We start from the raw sequence: 22,310 nt of genomic DNA, 5'->3' as shown, positions 1-22,310 counted from the left end.
GTCTCACAAAGGATAGTCTGACGAACGAGGCAAGATCTGTGGCAATATCAAACATGTTGACAATCATGCCACTCCACTTGTTGTTAGACAAAGTTTTCCCATCCAACTGTTTGATCAACTGGCGCAAAAATAGCTCATTGCTACGAAGAGCGCAAATGAATAAGACGAGTTTACGATTCAGCTTTGTCTTAAGTTAATGCGTGGTGCCCCATCCCAACCAGTGTCAAAATTCGTTGAGTCATCGAGGATAGCCAGCAAATTTTTAGCAGGTCTGTTATTCTTGAAGAAATCCATGAGATAGCAATAACTTCAGCAGGCTTCCTTTTCGTTAAGTCTTTCGCTGGAGTAACGTGGCAAATATGACGTATACCTGGCTCACTGCAAACAATGTAATGCTCTTCTTTCAGGATACTTGGAATCTGATAACTCGAGTATTTGATTGTAATAGAACTTTAGAGGATACTTGGCGTCCACCAAAAAAGATACAATCACGTATGTCGGCCTGAAACTGCCCGTAGAAGTATGCGATCATTACTATTAATATAGCTGACTGGATATGGAATATAGTCGAATTAAATCGGGTGATGCTGAGGGAATTAGATTAGGAAATGCGACACTTAAAGTAGTAAAGGAGTTTTGCTATTTGGGGAGCAAAATAACTGATGATGGTCGAAGTAGAGAGAATATAAAAAATAGACTGGCAATGGCAAGGAAATCTTTTCTGAAGGAGAGAAATTTGTTAACATCGAGTATAGATTTAAGTGTCAGGAAGTCGTTTCTGAAAATATTTGTACGGAGAGTAGCCATGTATGGAAGTGAAACATGGACGATAAATACCTTAGACAAGAAGCGAAACGTTTTTCTACAGAAGAATGCTGAAGATTAGATGGGTAGATCACATAACTAATGAGGAGGTGTTGAATATAATTGGAGAGAAGAGGAATTTGTGGCAAAACTTCACTAGAAGAAGGAATCGGTTGGTAGGACATGTTCTGAGGCATCAAGGGATCACCAACTTGGTATTGGAGGGTAAAATTCGTAGAGGGATACCAAGAGATGAATACAGTAAGCAGATTCAGAAGGATGTAGGTTGCAGTAGGTACTGGGAGATGAAGAAGCTTGCACAGGATAGAGTAGCATGGAGAGCTGCATCAAACCAGTCTCTGGACTGAAGACCACAACAACAACAACAACAACAACAACAACAACTGACTGCATTTTACGAAAGCCGAGTAGTCGCAAACAAACAGGTACTAGTTGTTTTGTGGTACATTTATTCCAAATGACATCATCGGATTTCCTGGTGTAAACAGTCTAACAAATAATTAGTTATTCGTTTTTTTTAAACGCCACATGTTAACCAAAAAGCGCAAAATCTAACTAAGCGTCGAACCAATTGAAACCATTTCATAGCAAAAATAGCTTTGACAGCGTGTTCCTTACTCATATATTCACAAACCAAAAAGTGTTCACATAATTTAAACTTGGAGAATGGAAATATTGGTCGTGAGAAGGGCTTCGAAAAACTGCTACTTCTGTGCGATCGCACTCGTTAGGCAAGTCACGTGTTGCAAGAGGGCATCACCTTACGGCATTGCGGCTGTGCAAATGCCAATATGTTTAGAAAAATTAAAATAGTAACCAATAACAACCAAACGTACATTTTGTGTGCGTGCACATAGGCGCATTAAAACACACATCGCAGCAGTGCAAAACACAAGAAAGTACATTACAAAATTGTAGAAAATATATTTTGTCTTGGAAAGATATGACTTGTCGAAGATTACAAAAGGATTTGTTTTGATTTGCAACTACACTTCTTGGCTATTCGTCAAACATAAAGTCTTAAGACGTTTGTCCAATCCCGTGGTTTATTATTGCGGCTATCCATATGCCATAATGTTTACTGCCCGTTAATACAGAACATACAACAACAAATATACATCTAGTGCGCCTGCACTTAAGCACAGAAAGAGGAGTGTCACTATAGTACATGGGCACGAGATTGTATCTTTCAGTTTATTAAAATATTTATTTATTTGAAAACGATATCGTATCAAAATTACAGAAAAATTGGTCTGGATTCACTGATCGGAGTAGTGCTAGGGAAAGGGCCGTACATTACAACGTTTAAACCTTTTTGTATGAGAAAGAAAACATGCGACAATGATAAAAGGACTTGTTTTGATTTGCCAGTGCACTTCATAACGTGTGAATCGAAGACATTTTCCTCATGAACCACTGGTGAACCTAACTAACATGGTATTCAGTAGGGCGCAAAAAAATCCTAAAGTGAAAGGTGGTTATCTACATAGCCAACTTCAGAAAAGTGATGACGAAAGTTACCAGTTTTTATGTGCCTCTCACAACAACTCTTCAAAAAGACTAAAAAATCATTTCGTACCACTACTGATTTGCTCGTTGATTAGCAGTTCTGGAGTCAGTTGACTGACCCGTTTTGAAGAAGGGACGTCGAACAGATGTGCAGAACTATAGACCTATATCTCTAACGTCGTTCACTTGTAGAATTTTGGAACACGTATTATGTTCGAGTATAATGACTTTTCTGGAGACTGGAAATCTACTCTGTAGGGATCAGCATGGGTTTCGAAAAAGACGGCCGTGTGAAACCAAGCTCGTGCTATTCGTCCACGAGACTCAGAGGCCATAGACACGGGTTCCCAGGTAGATGCCGTGTTTCTTGACTTCCGCAAGACGTTCGATACAGCTCCCCACAGTCGTTTAATGAACAAAGTAAGAGCATATGGACTATCAGACCAATTGTGTGATTCGATTGAAGAGTTCCTAGATAACAGAACGCAGCATGTCATTCTCAATGGAGCGAAGTCTTTCGAAGTAAGAGTGATTTCAGGTGTGCTGCAGGAGAGTGTCGTAGGACCGTTGCTATTCACAATATACATAAATGACCTTGTGGATGCCATCGGAAGTTCACTGAGGCTTTTTGCAGATGATGCTGTGGTGTATCGAGAGGTTGTAACAATGGAAAATTGTACTGAAATGCAGGAGGATCTGCTGCGAATTGACGCATGGTGCAGGGAATGGCAATTGAATCTCAATGTAGACAAGTGTAATGTGCTGCGAATACATAGAAAGATACATAGATCCCTTATCATTTAGCTACAAAATAGCAGGTCAGCAACTGGAAGCAGTTAATTCCATAAGTTATCTGGGAGTACGCATTAGGAGTGATTTAAAATGGAATGATCATATAATGTTGATCGTCGGTAAAGCAGATGCCAGACTGAGATTCATTGGAAGAATCCTAAGGAAATGCAATCCGAAAACAAAGGAAGTAGGTTACAGTACGCTTATTCGCCCATTGCTTCAGTACTGCTCAGCAGTGTGGGATCCGTACCAGATAGGGTTGATAGAAGAGATAGAGAAGATCCAACGGAGAGCAGCGTGCTACGTTACAGGATCATTTAGTAATCGCGAAAGCGTTACGGAGATGATAGATAAACTCCAGTGGAAGACTCTGCAAGAGAGACGCTCAGTAGCTCGGTCGGGTTTTTGTTGAAGTTTCGAGAACATACCTTCACCGAAGCGTCAAGCAGTATATTGCTCTCTCCTACGTATATCTCGCGAAGAGACCATGAGGATAAAATCAGAGAGATTAGAGCCCACACAGAGGCATACCGACAATCCTTCTTTCCACGAACAATGCGAGACTGGAATAGAAGGGAGAACCGATAGAGGTACTCAAGGTACCCTCTGCCACACACCATCAGGTGGCTTGCGGAGTATGGATGTAGATGTAGATGTAGATTGCGTGGATTTCTAATTCCTACAAGTTGTCCAAATAGTTTCCCTTCGTCTCTGTGTGCAGAACTGTCATGCTGCTTTCTAATTCTGCCTGCACGTGGCTTAAATTTGAGAGATTAAAGGTGGACGCCAGCAAAATATATTTTCACATTCGGAAGAGAAAGTTCATGACTGAAACTTCGTGTCAAGGTCCTGCAGCGACGAAAAACGCCTTTTTTTTTAATGACTGCCACCTCAAATTGCGTATCAATTGCCTGCTGGTAATTGCCATTGTGTCGGCTAAGAACAGATTGCATGTAAGGTGGACATTGTGCGAAGAATTAATACATACGAGATGATCCATAGTGCCTTCCACCTAGAAAACGTCAAAAAAACATTCCTCAGATAATAACACTCCCTTCGTTGGCCTGGATCCTTTCGCAGACCGGACGACAGTCTCTCAGATGGCGCATAAAACGTGGTTCATCTGAAAAAAGCCATCTGTGGCCACTCAGAGAACGTTCAGTTGTAGTGTTGACGTCCAAATGCGAGCTTTCGTTGCCGATGAATAGCATCAACATGAAAACATGGACCAGGTGCGGTTTGTTGACGCCCATATGCAGCAACGTTGACTGAACACTCGTTGCGTAGACACTGCTGGTAGCCGCTTGGTTCATCTAGACGGTTAGTTGCTGAACAGTTCCACCTACACTCATGCTCATAAATTAAGGATGATCGCAGCATGTGGTGGCACACAACGTGGCACTACAAAAAACTGGCGCTAATAGCATAGGCACATGGGGAACACACACGACACAGATCTGTAAGAACACGATATTGGTGATTAGTTGAGAAAACCGTCCCGAAACACATGTGCTACAAAACGCCACTGTTTCCTGTGCATGTACCCCGACATCAGTATGGGATATGGTCACCATGCACACGCACACAGGATCAGGTTGTCGAGTAGAGGCTGGGGTATAGCCTCCCATTCTTGCACCAGTGCCTGTCGGAGCTCCTGAAGTGTCGTAGGGGTTTGAAGACGGGCAGCGATACGTCGACCGAGAGCATCCCAGACGTGCTCGATGGGGTTTAGGTCTGGAGAACAGGCAGGCCACTCCATTCGCCTGATATCTTTTGTTTCAAGATACTCCTCCATGATGACAGCTCGGTGGGGCCGTGCGTTATCATCCATCAGGAGGAAGGTGGGACCCACTGGACCCCTGAAAAGGCGAACAAACTGGTGCAAAATGAAGTCCCGATACATCTGACCTGTTACAGTTCCTCTGTCAAAGACATGCAGGGGTGTACGTGCACCAATCATAATCGCACCCCACACCATCAAACCACGACCGCCACACAGGTCCCTTTCAAGGACGTTAAGGGGTTGGTATCTGGTTCCTGGTTCACGCCAGATGTAAACCCGGCGAGAATCACTGTTCAGACTATACCTGGACTCGACTGGGACCACTGTTCCAATGACCATGTACTGCGTTCTTGACATCAGGCTTTACGGGCTCTCCTGTGACCAGGGGTCAGTGGAATGCACCTTGCAAGTCTCTGGGCGAATAAGCTATGTCTGTTCAGTCGTCTGTAGACTGTGTGTCTGGGGACAACTGTTCCAGTGGCTGCGGTAAGGTCCCGAGCAAGGCTACCTGCAGTACTCCGTGGCCGTGTGCGGGCACTGATGGTGAGATATCGGCCTGCTTGAGGTGTTGTACACTGTCCACGTCCCGTACTGTAGCGCCTGGACACGTTTCCCGTGCGGTAGCGTTGTCGCTTCCCACGCCCGGGTTCCCGGGTACGATTCCCGGCGGGGTCAGGGATTTTCTCTGCCTCGTAATGACTGGGTGTTGTGTGCTGTCCTTGGGTTAGTTAGGTTTAAGTAGTTCTAAGTTCTAGGGGACTGATGACCATAGATGTTAAGTACCATAGTGCTCAGAGCCATTTGAACCATTTGACACGTTTCCTGTCTACTGGAATCGTTGCCATAGTCGTGAGATCACAGCACACAGAGGACTCGTGTTACGACCTACTGTTTTTGACCAGCCTCCAGTCGCCCTAGTATTCTACCCCTCATAACGTCATCAATATGTGTTCTTTGAGCCATTTTCAACACACAGTCACCATTAGCACGTCTGAAAACGTAAGCACACTTACTCGCTGCACCGTACTCTGACATGCACCAACACACCTCTGCGCATGTGGACTGCTGCCAGCGTCACCGTGCGACGACCGCAGGTCAAATGCACCGCATGGTCACTCCCCGAGGTGATTTAAATCCGCAAACCGTTCAGCAGAGCGTTGTTTCACCATGTATCAGGATTATCCTTAATTTATGAGCGTGAGTGTATACAGGCAGTTAATCTCCGTGGCGCACCACATTTGCCTCGTGGCCGGTTTTGGATAGCACCATCCGCCATCCACGGTATTCTTTAACCGTGGAGACTCGTGACTAGTTTACAAACTAAACTGTTCCGGAAATGCTTTCACCCTTGGCCCGAGAGCCAGTAATAATCCCCTTTTGGATGCCAGATAAATCGCTCAATTTCCACATTGAGACTACGACTACACCGTTTCCAGCGTCCCCAAGAGGCTTTATATACCCTCGACTCCCAGTACAGGAGTATATACAAAAGAAGGTAGTTTGCGTCAGTACTTTGAGAAGTTGAACTGAAATGCTAACTGCATGCATATCAGAGCCTGTACCAAACTTCATAACAATCTGACGTTTGTTGCACGCTACCTTTATGGTGTTGCAATATTAATGTGTAAGGTGGCTATAATTTCGCACCTTACAAGCACCCATCCACATACTTTACCGTGATCTGTTGTTGTTGTTGTGGTCTTCAGTCCTGAGACTGGTTTGATGCAGCTCTCCACGCTACTCTATCCTGTCCAAGCTTCTTCATCTCCCAGTACCTACTGCAGCCTACATCCTTCTGAATCTGCTTAGTGTATTCATCTCTTGGTCTCCCCCTACGATTTTTACCCTCCACGCTGCCCTCCAATACTAAATTGGTGATCCCTTGATGCCTCAGAACATGTCATACCAACCGATCCCTTCTTCTGGTCAAGTTGTGCCACAAACTTCTCTTCTCCCCAATCCTATTCAATACTTCCTCGTTAGTTATGTGGTCTACCCATCTAATCTTCAGCATTCTTCTGCAGCACCACATTTCGAAAGCTTCTCTTCTTGTCCAAACTATTTATCGTCCATGTTTCACTTCCATACATGGCTACACTCCATACAAATACTTTCAGAAACGACTTCCTGACACTTAAATCTATACTCGGTGTTAACAAATTTCTCTTCTTCAGAAACGCTTTCCTTGCCATTGCCAGTTAAATTTTCTAACCTACCTGCCCGATTAAGGGATCTGAGATTCCACGCTCCGATCCGTAGAACGCCAGTTTTCTTTCTCCTGATAATGACATCCTCTTGAGTAGTCCCCGCCCGGAGATCCGAATGGGGGACTATTTTATCTCCGGAATATTTTTACCAAGAGGACGCCATCATCATTTAAGCATACAGTAAAGCTGCATGCCCTCGGGAAAAATTACGGCCGTAGTTTCCCCTTGCTTTCAGCCGTTCGCAGTACCAGCACAAAACACAAAAATGTATCATGTGATAGGTGATCATCGAATATATAAACATATAAAGGAGAGCGACATTGTCACGTGCGCCTTGTAAATAATTGTTAACGCTTATTGCATGAAAGGTGACGGAGTGTCTTTATTAAAAAACGGCGTAATGAATGATTGCCTATACTAGTAGAGGTTGGAACGTCAGTGGAGATGAAACGGCAGGCAGAACTCAAGCTCTGGGTGGAAGGCCTGCACAGGTGTTGGTCCTGCTTAAACACAGGAAGTAGCTAGACGGACGTCGTGGCACCTGAGCTCTGGAGCACAGTAGGGTGACGGCTGGCTGCTGTTGTAGCAGGACCAGAAGCACAACCGGTGTTCTAGGCGCTTCAGTCCGGAATCACGCGCCTGCTACGGTCGCAGGTTCTAATCCTCCCTCGGGCATGGATGTGTGTGATGTCCTTAGGTTAGTTAGGTTTAAGTAGTTCTAAGTCTAGGGGACTGATGACCTCAGATGTTAAGTCCCATAGTGCTCAGAGCCATTTGAACCATTTCATTTTTTGATAACCGGAAACTCTGCAAATCTTGGACGCAGGTCAGAGGAACGAAGAAGCGGCACCTCGGAAACCATGCAGGGTGGGTTATTTCCAAGGATTTTTACTCAGAAGCGTACCATTGTATAAGTTTTTCCTCGCAAACTTTCCGCGATAGACGACAAAAGACTAAAATATGGTTGGTAGGCGTTCGGAAGAATCTGTAGAGAGGGAAAATATTCCGTCGTTTTCGGAATTACGAGGGTGGGGAGCCGAGGCTTGCTGGGAAGTCAGCGGTGGAGAGTCGAGGTTTTCCATTGTGAGTCCCCGTGTGTGGCGGTCGCTCGGTATCAGCTTTGTTGGTACAGACGGACTTGCTGTCTTTGCTCTCAGGAGAGTATATAGTTAGAACAGTTAGCCACTGTACTGTTGCGAACCTATACGATTCTGAACTTCACCTCCGGGTTGGAAGTCATCGTTGAGTATGCAACGTCTAGTAACTAAGGGCACTTCTTCTGCCCATACTTAGCGTTGAGACGTTATCTGAACTCTGTCCTTGTGGCTGGGAGTTCGCGTTTCTCGTCTGTAGAACACAGAAAGGAGAAGACAGTATTAGAGTGTATTAGTCAGAGAACCGCCATCTGCCATCCTCGTGTTTGAAAGCGTTTATTTGTGGCTGGAGTTCTTCCATCGTCGCAGTCGAGTACGAGAACCATCACTTCGACGCAGCGGACGCAGTACATACGGTGATATCGCAAATTGTTTCTGCTTATTAGGACTATAAAAGCTAAACAGCTTTGATCATGTTAGTGTAGTTCTACTGGAGTTCCACACCACCTTAGATCATCTTTGAAAGTAGTGTCTCCTAGTGTTTAGTATGTTGATGGTGTCAGTCATTTCGCGTTATTGAAATTAGATTGTGCAGTCATATAACGGGCAGAATTGTGCAATTGATTAGTAATTCTACTTAGGAAATGGTTCAAATGGCTCTGACCACTATGGGAGTTAACTTCATCATCAGTCCCCTAGAACTTAGAAATACGTAAACCTAAGTAACCTAAGGACATCACACACATCCATGCTCGAGGGAGGATTCGAACCTGCGACCGTAGCGGTCGCTCGGTTCCTGACTGTAGCGGCTGGAACCGCTCGGCCACACCTGCCGGCTACTTAGGAAATCTAAACTTTGTAATATAAGGTTTTTTTTTTTAAATCTACAGTAAATATATAAGCAGGAATAACGTTTATCATTTTGTAGTATTAGTTGTCTTAATCATTCATTTATGTTTAGGTTCTAATTTGTATGTTAAAGTCCATTAAGAGATCCTAAGATCTGCTTCAAGGGGTAGTCAGACAGGGCCAAATCTTCATTTTAGCGTTTATTATTTTCCGTTGCGCACATTTATTTTTACACCCGCCTAGAGTATCACTTTGGAAATGCCCAGAAGTGTATACAAGAATGGTATGCGTTCTACATTTTATGTGTACAACGTCAGGTGGGTATAAAAGCAAAAGCACCGTAATGTTTACTTGAACCCCTTTTTCCTTCCCACCTTCCTTTTCTCCGCCGCCTAGTTCCTCCTTCTTACGGCTTTACCCGCCCTCGCCTACGTCTTAAAGGCGTTCCTCTAGGGTGAGGAAGATCGCACTTCTGCCGTGCTCTCGCGGTTGTGGGGCGCTCCTCATGCTGGATATTTGCGCACTGCGGCGGAAGCTAAAATGCCCAGTCTGGTCGACCCTTTTAGCGATTCTGAATATTTCAGTCGGCCAGAGAGCGCGCAAGGCAAGCTGAGAATGGATGAGAAGCGGGTTTGCTGGCTGGGAAGAGGACTTAAATAACTCTCCCTCGCTACAGCCCTCCACTGGCACTCAAACATCTCAGATGTGAATATGTCCGATACCTGAGTGGGAAATAATTTGTTTTTTGCATTAACTCATACTATTAGACGTTGGTCATTTGTAACATGATCAAACTTCGGGAGGCTTAAGTGCATTAATTCACTGGTGAGCAACGATTTAATTTACTTAATAAAAATGGCCCTACAGAGACTTGAGACTGGATTGACTGTCTATTAATATTCACTGAAGCGCCAAAGAAACTAGTATACATATTGTTGTTGTGGTCTTCAGTCCTGAGACTGGTTTGATGCAGCTCTCCATGCTACTCTATCCTGTGCAAGCTTCTTCATCTCCCAGTATCTACTGCAACCTACATCCTTCTGAATCTGCTTAGTGTATTCATCTCGTGGTCTCCCTCTACGATTTTTACCCTCCACACTGCCCTCCAATGCTAAATTTGTGATCCCTTGATGCCTCAAAACATGTCCTATCAACCGATCCCTTCTTCTAGTCAAGTTGTGCCACAAACTTCTCTTCTCCCCAATCCTATTCAATACCTCCTCATTAGTTACGTGATCTACCCACCTTATCTTCAGCATTCTTCTGTAGCACCACATTTCGAAAGCTTCTATTCTCTTCTTGTCCAAACTAGTTATCGTCCATGTTTCACTTCCATACATGGCTACACTCCATACAAATACTTTCAGAAACGACTTCCTGACACTTAAATCTATACTCGATGTTAACAAATTCCTCTTCTTGAGAAACGCTTTCCTTGCCATTGCCAGTCTACATTTTATATCCTCTCTACTTCGACCATCATCGGTTATTTTACTCCCTAAATAGCAAAACTCCTTTACTACTTTGAGTGACTCATTTCCTAATCTAATTTCCTCAGCATCACCCGACTTAATTTGACTACATTCCATTATCCTCGTTTTGCTTTTGTTGATGTTCATCTTATATCCTCCTTTCAAGACACTGTCCATTCCGTTCAACTGCTCTTCCAAGTCCTTTGCTGTCTCTGACAGAATTACAATGTCATCGGCGAACCTCAAAGTTTTTACTTCTTCTCCATGAACTTTAATACCTACTCCGAATTTTTCTTTTGTTTCCTTTACTGCTTGCTCAATATACAGATTGAATAACATCGGGGAGAGGCTACAATCCTGTCTTACTCCTTTCCCAACCACTGCTTCCCTTTCATGCCCCTCGACTCTTATAACTGCCATCTGGTTTCTGTACAAACTGTTAATAGCCTTTCGCTCCCTGTATTTTACCCCTGCCACCTTCAGAATTTGAAAGAGAGTATTCCAGTTAACATTGTCAAAAGCTTTCTCTAAGTCTACAAATGCTAGAAATGTAGGTTTGCCTTTTCTTAATCTTTCTTCTAAGATAAGTCGTAAGGTCAGTATTGCCTCACGTGTTCCAACATTTCTACGGAATCCAAACTGATCTTCCCCGAGGTCGGCTTCTACCAGTTTTTCCATTCGTCTGTAAAGAATTCGCGTTAGTATTTTGCAGCTGTGACTTATTAAACTGATAGTTCGGTAATTTTCACATCTGTCAACACCTGCTTTCTTTGGGATTGGAATTATTATATTCTTCTTGAAGTCTGAGGGTATTTCGCCCGTCTCATACATCGTGCTCACCAGATGGTAGAGTTTTTTCATGACTGGCTCTCCCGAGGCCATCAGTAGTTCAAATGGAATGTTGTCTACTCCCGGGGCCTTGTTTTGACTCAGGTCTTTCAGTGCTCTGTCAAACTCTTCACGCAGTATCTTATCTCCCATTTCGTCTTCATCTACATCCTCTTCCATTTCCATAATATCGTCCTCAAGTACATCGCCCTTGTATAAACCCTCTATATACTCCTTCCACCTTCCTGCCTTCCCTTCTTTGTACGTGTTCAAATACAGAGATATGTAAACAGGCAGAATACGGCGCTGCTGTAGGCAACGCCTGTATAAGACAACAATTGTGTGGCGCAGTTCATAGATCCGTTACTGCTGCTACAACGGCGAGTTATGAGGCATTGAGTGAGTGTTATAGTCGGCGCATTAGCGACAGGACACAGCTTCTGCGAGGTAGCGGTGAAATGGGGATTTTCCCGTATGACCATTTCACGACATCGTTGCGCCCGAAAAAAAAATCCTGCAAGAACGGGACCAACGACGACTGAACAGAATCGTTCAACGTGACAGAAGTGCAACCCATCAACAGATTTCTGCAGATTCCAATGCTGCACGATCAACAAGTGTCAGTGTGCGAACCATTCAATGAAATTCAGTTTAAGAGAAGCCTAAAGGATTTATTGGTGGCCAACTCCTTCTACTCCATTGATGAATTTCTTAGTAAAACCAACTGATTTGTATATAAGTACAAAATAACGTCTGCACAATTTCAGTGTGTGTGTGTGTGTGTGTGTGTGTGTGTGTGTGTGTGTGTGTGTGTGTGTAAGTATAATCTAACTTCTGCACCATTTCAGTGCAGTAATGTGTTCATTGTAAATAAGTATTACAGTAGTTGTATTACATGTTTATTACCTTATAAATAAATAAAATCTTTTTTATTTTAAATTCAGTGCATTAGTATTTGTACAATGACTCTTAGTGTTCATTAAAAAATGACGATCATTCCATTTGGGACCTGTGGAATGGTACAGTAGCTTATTTGTTTTAGTTATAAATATTTGTCATGTATTGTTGTTTTTCTGACATGTTCCACATCCTGGAGGACCTCCTCACTACGGATCAGTTGGAATGAAAGTAAATCTAATCTAATCTAAAAACATCATCGATATCGGCTTTCGGAGCCGAATTCCCAGTCGTCTAACATTGATGACTGCACGACACAAAGCTTTACGCCTCACCTGGGCCCGTCAATGCCGACGTTGGACTCTTGATGACTGGAAACGTGTTGCCTGGTCGGACGAGTCTCGTTTCAAATAGATGGACGTGTACGTGTATGGAGACAACCTCTTGCATTTATAGACCCTGCATGTCAGCAGGGGACTGTTCAAGCTGGTGGAGGCTCAGTAATGGTGTGGGGAATGTGAAATTGGAGTGATATGGGACCCCTGATAGGTCTGGATACGACACTGACAGGTGACACATACGTAAGCATCCTGTCTGATCACTTGCATCCATTCATGTTCATTGTGCATTCTGACGGACTTGGGCAGTTCCAGCAGGACAATGCAACACCCCACACGTCCAGAATTGCTACAGAGTGGCTCCGGGAACGCTTGGTTCAAATTGCTCTGAGCACTATGCGACTTAACTTCTGAGGTCATCAGTGGCCTAGAACTTAGAACTAATTAAACCTAACTAACCTAAGGACATCACACACATCCATGCCCGAGGCAGGATTCGAGCCTGCGACCGTAGCGGTCGATCGGCTCCAGACTGTAGCGCCTAGAACCGCACGGCCACTCCGGCCGGCCCGGGAACACTCTCCTGCGTTTAAACACTTTCTCTGGCCACCAAACTCCCCAAACATGAACATTATTGAGCATATCTCGGATGCCCTGCAACGTGCTGTTCAGAAGAGGTCTCCACACCTTCATACTCTTACGGATTTATGACAGCCCAGCAAGATTCATGGTGTCAGTTCCCTCCAGCACTACATCAGACATTAGTCTAGGCGATGCCCCGTCGTGCTGCGGCACTTCTGCGTGTTGGCGGGGTCGTTACTCGGTAGTAAGCATGTGTACCAGTTTCTTTGGTTCTTTACTGTATTTAACTAGCTTAACGCCCGCTGCTCGAAAAATGGTTCAAATGGCTCTAAGCACTGTGGGACTTAACATCTGAGGCCATCAGTCCCCTAGACTTAGAACTACTTAAACCTAACTAAACTAAGGACATCATACACATCCATGCCCGAGGGAGGATTCGAACCTGTGACCGTAGCAGCAGCGCGGTTCCGGACTGAAGCGCCTAGAACTGCTCCGTCACAGCGGCCGGCCCCGCCCGCTGCTTCGCTTGCGTAGACTGCGTAGACGCGTCTGCACAGCTTTTTCTCGAAATGTTATGTTGTTTACAAATTGCAGTATCTTCTAAACGTGTCACGCTAATTGAGACCATAGAAGCATTATCTTTTCCAGATGTTCGATGTACTTCTGACCAAAAAGCGATTATGGTAGCTGAAGTCAACGGTCTTTGTTAATTCCGCCTTTCGAGTTTTCGCGGTGGTATTTCCATAAAAACTTTTAACATAATTTCTTAGAAGTCCAGTTGCAGTTTTCATGGATTATTATTTAAATATGTTTTAATATAACTAAATATTTCCATAAAAATTTCCATCCCCTATTTCATCCCCTTAGAGGTTGAATTTCCCAAAAACACTGAAACAATAATTTTCAAAAACACTGAAACTCGTATTTTTTTAGTTTCTTATGGAGAAGTCAAATACTGCTTTTCATATATGTGTAAGATGGGCAAGAACTATGCCCCTAACTCACGCTGAGCGAGCAGTAGGGCTGAACAAAATGACTGACAAGGCACAATGCATCTTGTAGAGGGTATAGTATGGACGTAGTGGAATAATTAATGTCAGGTGATGGTTTTAAAATAAGTCACACGACATGAAAACTTTGTGGAAACGAGTCGATTTACTGGACGCTAGTTTACCCCAGGGAAGTATTTAGAGTTGAGCATGGCCAGCCGGGAGAGTCTAAGGGAAGCGACAATAGGCAGCTTAGGGCGGCTCAAGCTCTGAGAAAGCAATAACAGTGAGCGGCCTCTAGCCGCCTTAAGATGAGTGACAGTGAGTGGGTGGTTGACCCCGACTCCATGCTGCTGTACTGGGAAACAGACGGAGAACTTTACGCTTATTGATAATGCGAGAAAGCCGCACAAAGCTACAGTGGAGCGGTCAACAGAGGTCAAAATATGCGTGTTCGTGACTATAGCAACTTCACGGTGAATTCATGGCTGCAGAGGCTGAAGTAAATCAGGTGAAGAGCGACAGCATGAAATACGCCGGCCTCCGATGGGAACGTAGGACCAAGGAATTTGAAGTACTCTCCTGGGAGTCAGAATTCCGGAAAAGTTGGTGTTTGTGCAGACGCTAACCTTGATGGGTGGCCTGGCAGGAGCTAAATAGCAGAAGTTGAAAGGAAGGAAATTTTTGTGGGAATTTGTTCACTTCCCAGAGCAGGCACTGGTTGGCGCTGGGAAGCGACGCATAATTAACGCGACTTGCGCTGCAATTGGCGTGAGTGATTTTGCTGGAGGAGAAACCAAGGCGAAGAGCGGACTGGGAGAAGTCCCCGTAGAGGTCTTCCGTTCCCAACTTGCCTAGAGTGCAGACGTGTTCTTTTCTCAGCTTGCCTGAGAAAGAGTGAGCATCTCTGCAGTTTAGGACTTAGCAAATGGAATGATTGAGCTTGGAGATAGGAAGTTTTGGTTCAGCTATGTACTGAGCAAGATAGCTAGGAGTGAGAAGATGAGCACAGCCTTGCAGCACCACGAGGTCGGCCGACATCCACACAACGACGACGCTCCACCACGCTGTATTCGGTGATATTGCGCCCACTCCGGTCATTGATTAATTTGCTGGATCACGTTGGCAAAGTTTCCATGAGGGTTTCATGGGCCGTGTATTGTACAATTCTTCTCGCACTTCACATTACGCCTGGGTCAGTCGATAGGAATTACTTTTGATTGATCGCTCTTTACTCCTTGCAAACGCAATTTATTACCACTGCCAGTTAGGAGAGTCATGTAATGTGATGATTGATGGTCGTGAGTTAAAATAAATATGTGCTAATCGACTGCATCTGTTTTCAATCAATTAGTTGAAATCCCAAGTCACTTTCTTAATTAATTTTATGTTCAAAATTTGCATCTGGTGTTCAATAGCTGAATATAACATCAATGTGCACCCCTTTTTAATTAAAACTGATCAATTCTGAATAAATTAATGTCAACACTGCCACTGCAGTTCAATCAGGAGTCACAGGGTCATATTACTTTTTTGCGTTATCCGATATTGCGGCAGTTTTGCACTCTCTGTTGATCTGTTAGTCAATTAATTGGGGTGAACACACGCCAAAACCAGATAAGTGACAAGTGGGGTGCTACACATGTACCTTTAAAAATGATTTATTTTCAAAATAAATTTTCACCCACTATTTTATCCACTTAATGGTTGAATTCCCGATAATGCTGAAGTCTGTATTTTTTTTATTTCTGAGATAAACTGAATACCAGTTTTTGCAGTTCTAGCTTTAAAATTGGATTAATAGCGACATTTTTTCAAAAAGACTTTCATCCCCTACTTCTCCCCCTTAGCGACGGAATTTAGAAAATTACTTACTAAACGATGCCTACGGTATGAGATCAACACCTGCTCCAAATTTCAGTTTTCTGTTCTAGCGGTTTGGGCTGAGTGATGATGACTCGGTCAGTGCGGACATTTCCTTCTATATGTAGAGACTACTGCAGTGGAGTACCTGAAATAACCGAACGAAACAGGATTCGAAACCAAAATTAATTTGTTACAAATGGTGGTGAGGACACTTAGACAGGAGTTTTTTCGTGCAATATGACTATCAGAACTCCCAAGTACAGATGTTATGTGATTACTGAAATTGGGCAATACTGAAGTTTTGCCAAAGACCGGAATATAACGAGGTTATGTAAGACCATCACCTAATAGACCATCTGTACAATTATGATCTAGCAGTACCTGCCAGTGATTGCATAGTTATGCCAAAGGTTTGGTTAGCTAGTGAATGCATACTGTATCAAGACATAATCTGAATCGTCCCTCCACCTCTCCATGAATTAATGAGGTCTAAAACCATTGCTCAGTCGTAACATCGTGCCTATCGACACCTTCTGAGTCTGCTCACTCTTTTATCCGATCTCGCGTCGTCTTGCCAAACTCCGGATGCCGTCGAGCAGAAGTCATGAACTGCTGCTAAATGTTGCTGGTGAGGGTTTCAGAGTGACAAATACAGAACCATATGAAATAAAATCGTCATAACTCCTGAACGGTTTGCGCTAGGAAGTTAAATAGTTGGCCCCGGGGTATGATGGAAATTAGTAAGTGCTGTATGGTTTCTGTACTGCCTGCCATGGGGTTCCCCTAAATGGCGGCAGCACCGCATAACAGCCACGCTATGAGGGAAACAAACCAACAGCCAAACAGGCGAAGACAGCAGGTAAACGCGCCGAAGATTCCAGTCGATTAATAGGAATCTTTCCTTGCAGACGTCCCGTGACATATCCGGCCACGAATTCCTACACCCGGTTTCTATTGGCTCCAGCTCACTATATAGGCTCGACCGGTCGAAGGCAGACCGTCCACTGCTAATGGCAACCGCTATAGCAGAGTCACCGAGAAGATATCACCGAAGCCGCTGTACTGCACCGCCGATCGAAGTACCAGCCGACCGAGAGCAACCACATCTCCAGCTAGATCGACGGACATCTAGATCTATTGTACAGCAAGCTATTGTATCGTAGAAGAAGTTACGTCCAGTAAACTGTTGGAGAATACAACAATGGCGACGAGTAAGGATTCGACAACCCAAAGAAGATGGAACCACAATAACAACAAGCACAACCACAACTGCAACAGCAGAATCTATTAGTGCAGCAGGTACTGAATCAACTTTTTCAACAGTTGGCGATACTGCAGCAGCAACTGATTGCCGAAATTCAAAGTCTTCAACGTCCACCGACACCGCCAACGTTCCCGGTATTCGATGAAGACGCTGAAGTTGGGAAACATACGAAAAGAGGATTCATCAACATTTCCGGACTCATCAGGTATCCCAGGATAATGATCAGAGAGCCTGTTTTCTTTCTTGGAATGTCTCCCATATGTACATGCTCCTGACGAAACTCCAGCCACGTGATCCTGACAGTCTTACCATCACTGCCATATGTGTCTCACCTCCTACTGCCCGCATCTCGTGGTCGTGCGGTAGCGTTCTCGCTTCCCACGCCCGGGTTCCCGGGTTCGATTCCCGGCGGGGTCAGGGATTTTCTCTGCCTCGTGATGGCTGGGTGTTGTGTGCTGTCCTTAGGTTAGTTAGGTTTAAGTAGTTCTAAGTTCTAGGGGACTTATGACCACAGCAGTTGAGTCCCATAGTGCTCAGAACCATTTCACCTCCTACTATCGCTGCAGATATCACGTCATGGCAGCAAGAGTGGAATTTCACCAGAATCGAAAGAAACCAGACCAGACGTACCGACAATGGGCTGCTGCACTCCAAGGTCTTGCTCGGAAGTGCAACTTTGTCACCCGCACATCCCGGGAATCTTACGCAGATGACACGGTCCGGGATCACCTGATCCATGCAGCCCCAGACGCGGCTTTCCGCCATGACGCCTTTAAGTTGGAGGACGCGTCGTTAGATCAAATCATAGAACTTGCATTCAAGTTTGAAGTTTCCACTGCAGCTGACCGCAGACTGGAAACGTGGGCAGACGTCGCAGCCATTCGAGAAGAGACTTCCGACATCCAGGAGGAAGTCGCGGCCATTTACGCACCTTCACGCCGCACTCCCCAGCGCAACACCCCAGCATCTTCTGGGCGTACAAGACGGTCGTTCCAGCAAGACAACCAGCAGCCGCCGCCGGGCCAACAACGCTGCCGCAGGGAACCCCTGCCTGCGCCTTCCATCTTGTCCAGGATGCTACTCCCAGCATGAACGCGAGGATTGTCCTGACCGCTGGGCGACGTGTCGCCATTGCGGTCGGGACGGGCACCTTGCATCTGTCTGTCGCTCTACCACGGCGCCGATCTCCAGGCGCTCCGAGACCGAGGCGTCCATGGACATCAACCAAGTTGTGTCTTCGGCGTCCCCCAAACTGTATATTGATGTCGCCATATTGGGTAAGCCAGTTCCAAAGCAGGTCGATACAGGGGCTGAGGTATCCCTGCTCAATTACACTACCTACACCGTTTTAGGAGTGCCAAGCCTTCAACCGGCTCCTCCATGCCTCCTTACGTACAACATGCAGGAAATCGCTTTGTTGGGGCAGTTCACGACGGTTGTTTCTTACAAGTCTGTCAGTCGTACGATTTCTTTTCTGGTAGTCAACAGTCTTGATGCTACCGATCTGTTTGGGTTGGATGCTTTCCAACTGTTCGGGTTCACAATCGACGATCATGTACATCTGCACCCTCCACAGGTGCCATTTCCCGAAGTTGACTCTCTCTGCACCGAATTCCAGGATCTCTCCTCCCCCGGAATCGGGTGCGCCAAGGGGTTTGCAGCGACCGTCCACCTCCGGCCGTCAGCCCGACCTCGATACTTCTGAGCGAGGCAGGTCCCCGTCACTCTCCAGCAGCCCCTGCGCGACGAATTGGACCATCTGCAACAGGAAGGGGTGCTACGGCCTGTTCAGTTCAGTCCCTGGGTCATGTCTCTTGTCATCGTCCAGAAGCCAGGCAGGCACCTCCGTATCTGTGGGGACTTTTCAGCGACCCTCAACCCCCAGCTCCAGGTGGACGACCTTCCGCTCCCTCGGCCTGATGATCTCTTCCGTAAATTGGCTGGTGGTCATTACTTTACCAAAATTGATCTCTCTGAGGCGTACCTCGAGGTTCCTTTGGATGAAGCTTCTCAAGCCCTCACCATTCTGAATATGCCCGCCGGCCTGTTCCAAGTCACATGCCTCAGGTTTGGCCTGGCTAGCGCCCTGGCCATTTTCCAACGCTTCTTGGAACAACTTCTGCAGGACATTCCCAGTTGCATTAATTACCTCGACGACATTGTCGTTACTGGCCCTACTGCTGCAGCCCATCTTACCAACTTGCGCCAGCTGTTTCTTCCCCTCAGCCAGGCTGGGCTAAAATGCAATAAGGAGAAGTGTTCCTTCTTTCAACCTTCTATATCCTATTTAGGACATGTTATTTCACATAAAGGCATCTCTTCGTCATTTTCCTATGTGGACGCCATACACCGCTTGCCTCCCCCACGAGACATCCATCAGCTGAAATCCTTCCTTGGAAAAATATCGTATTACCGGAAGTTCCTTCCGTCGGCCGCTCAGGTGGCGGCTCCCTTATATCAGTTATGCCTCAAAAATGTCCCCTTCAGTTAGTCCCTGGCCTGTGGGATGGCCTTTTCCACCCTCAAACGCCAGTTGCAATCGGCCTCCTGCCTGATGCCGTATGATCCGTCTCTGCCGTTGCTCCTGGCCATGGACGCCTCTGATTACGGGGTCGGGGCTGTCCTCTCCCACAAGCTTCCTGACGGGACAGAACGTCCGGTGGCTTTTCTATCCAAGGCCCTAACTGCCACCCAGCTGAAGTACTCTCAGAACGAAAAGGAGGCATTGGCTATCGTATTCGCCTGTTCCAGACTCGTGCCTTTTTTTATATGGTCGAGCCTTTCATATCGTCACTGACCACAAGCCCCTCCTCGCCCTGTTTTCCTCGGAGCCCCGGCTTCCTATGAAGACATCTCAGAGGCTTCAACGATGTTCCTCTCGCACTTCCGTTATACCTAGCATTTTAAGTCCACCTCTCAGCACGCCAATGGGGATGCTCTTTCCCGCCTTCCTCTTGGTCCCGACCCTGCGTTTGACTCTTCGGACGTCCTCGTGTTCCAAGTTGATGAAGCGAACCACGACACCCTGCGGGGGTTTCCCATCACAGCCTCCACAGTGGCAATTGCGACAACGCGTGAGCCATTGCTGCGCCGTGTCCGCTCCTATGTTCAGCGCGGGTCGCCCAGATATGCCCCCACCCGCGACCGGGAGCACCTTCGGTTCTTTTTTTCTATCCACCGTCAGCTGTCGGCGGTGGATGGTGTCCTATTGTGGGTAGACCCTACGTCCACTATGCGTGTGGTCGTTCCCCAGCATCTACGGACTGAAGTCTTGCGTCTCTTACATCAAGGCCATTGGGGAATCGCTCGCACCAAGGCGTTGGCGCAGCGTCACGTCTTTTGGTTCAGGCTTACCAGGGACGTCGCTCACATGGTTCAGAATTGCCCCACGTGCACCCAACAGCTGTCCCGGCCCCCTCAAACCTTCCTCTCTTGGCCTAAGCCGACGGGTCCCTGGGATCGCATTCATTTGGACTTCGCCGGCCGCCGGCCCCTTCCTTGGCTACCAATGGCTTCTCGTCAATGATGCCTTTGCACATTTTCCGTTTGTTATCCATTGTACCAGCACCACTTCGGAAGCCACCCTCGCTCCTCTCCAGAAAGTTTTTTCCTTGGAAGGGTTGCCGCTAACAATTGTTACCGATAATTGCCCTCAATTCCAGAGCCAGGAATTCGTGACGTTTTGTTCTGCCAACAGCATCCAACGCATCGTCACTCCGCCCTTTTACCCGCAATCGAACGGCGAGGCCGAACGCTTCGTCCGGACATTTAAGGCCCAAATGACAAAAATATGCCTCCGCCCACACTTTGGACGAGTCGCTGACGTTGTTCCTCAGTTCCTATCTGTCGACGCCCATCGGCTCCCGTAGTCTGGCGGAACTTTTGCATGGCCAGCAGTCTCGTACCCTTTTGTACCTCCTCCGGCCCGGACCCAAACAACGGGTTGTGACTCCACAGGCTCCCTTTGTTCTGGGGTCCCTTATCTGGGCGCGAGGTTTCGGCCCGAGAGCCTGATGGATTCAGGGGGTGATCGTCCAGCCGCATCGCCGACCAACTCCGGCGCCGGTATTAGGGCTGCCTCTTCTTTCTGGCAAGCCGTCCCGCCGCCTTCTTCCGACCGCCCGGATGTGCTCCCTTCCACCCACGGTCGGTGTGCAGGGGCGCCTGAACCAGTCCAGCAGCAACAGCCATCGTCTCCACAGCGGCTGCAGGCTCCACCTCCTGCCCCGGCCCGACCAGCTGCGCCTTCCACCATCGTTGACGATGCTCCCATGCCTTTGGCACCGCCGCCGCCGATGTCGCAGCCTAGCCAGCAACGCCCGCACAGTTAACTTTCCAGGCAGCATCCCGCGGACGTCGATGAACCTATGCCCCTGGCGCCGTTGGGGCCGGCTTCCCCGCCTCTTCCGCGACGCTTCTCCGCCCATCTGGCCCGCCACGCCGCGCCGTACTCTGCGGGGGCGAGTTTCCACTAGAGATGGGGGATCCGCTCCTGAACTGATACATAGAGTTGAATCTTTCAAAGGAGTGAACAATCAGTGATTCAGAAAAGAAGAACGGTAGCTCCAAACGTTTCCCACGGCAGAGAGAGAGAGACGGAGCATATCAGCGGCGCCTCTGCTGGTCAGAGCACAGTGCACGCCACACAACACAGCCAGCGCCGGCCTCTGCCCTGCTTCTACCTTGGCTGCCTGCATTGTGCAGTGCCCCATTGGATTTTGTGTTTCACATATGCCGTGCCGTCTCTGTGCGTCGTCTGCTGCGTGTCTGGTGCAGCTTAACTTAGCATCGCACTCTGTCGGCGATCGTTTCAGTCGCACGTCGCGCCCTCTGGGCAGTTTATGCGAGCAACAGGACAGAAAGCCTCCTAGCGGAGAACATAGGAAGTACTTGCAACAACCTGCTCGCAAGAGAACGGACGATTTGTCTCGGAGCGGGTGACTGGTGGCCGTTCACCGCTCCCCCCACCCTTGGAACTCGCCTGCTCAACACTCACCCCACCGTTCTCGACTCTA

Source organism: Schistocerca cancellata, chromosome 10, assembly GCF_023864275.1.
Source record: "Schistocerca cancellata isolate TAMUIC-IGC-003103 chromosome 10, iqSchCanc2.1, whole genome shotgun sequence".
Taxonomy (NCBI): Eukaryota; Metazoa; Arthropoda; class Insecta; order Orthoptera; family Acrididae; genus Schistocerca; species Schistocerca cancellata.
Note: the sequence above shows the minus strand (reverse complement) of the source record.